Source organism: Octopus bimaculoides, chromosome 10 (genome assembly GCF_001194135.2).
Source record: "Octopus bimaculoides isolate UCB-OBI-ISO-001 chromosome 10, ASM119413v2, whole genome shotgun sequence".
Lineage (NCBI taxonomy): Eukaryota > Metazoa > Mollusca > Cephalopoda > Octopoda > Octopodidae > Octopus > Octopus bimaculoides.
In genome coordinates this window covers 87508082-87508589 of record NC_068990.1, presented here as the reverse complement: position 1 = coordinate 87508589, position 508 = coordinate 87508082, and the positions used below count along the sequence as shown (strand labels likewise).

General features: G+C 26.8%; 1 protein-coding gene across 4 annotated transcripts in view; it reads left to right on the top strand.

Annotated features, from left to right (window-relative positions):
* LOC106869943 (QRFP-like peptide receptor) overlaps positions 1–508 on the top strand; it is a 58081-nt gene that overhangs the window by 26491 nt on the left and 31082 nt on the right. The window lies entirely within an intron of this gene.

The window sequence follows — 508 nt, the reverse complement described above, 5'->3', positions numbered from 1 at the left end:
TATATATATATATATATATATATGTGTGTGTGTGTGTGTGTGTATGTATGTATGTATATATATATATATATATACATATATATGAATTTGTTCTGTTCCATTGACATTTTTACTAAATTTAGTACAAAGAACAAATGATTTTCTCGTTGCGTCTAAGAAATATTTATTTCAACCACTAATATTTGATATGCCCTTAACTATTTAACTATTAATTCAACAGTTTGAATTCTTTATGTGAACTAATTTTTAATACATAATGTATTAGTATATAAATTTCATTGAAATGTCGGCCGCTTTCGATATATTCCAGTTGATGTTCTTTAAAATCCCGTCAACGACGCTACGTATACTAGTTTCATTATATGGTTACCCCACATTATAGTCAGAAACAAGGATCATTGTCCAGGCATTAGAAATATATAGGAAACTTTGTGTATATTCTAATGAACGTTGAAATATTTTTTGCCTGTCTGTGCGTGCACGTGTATATATATATATATATATATAT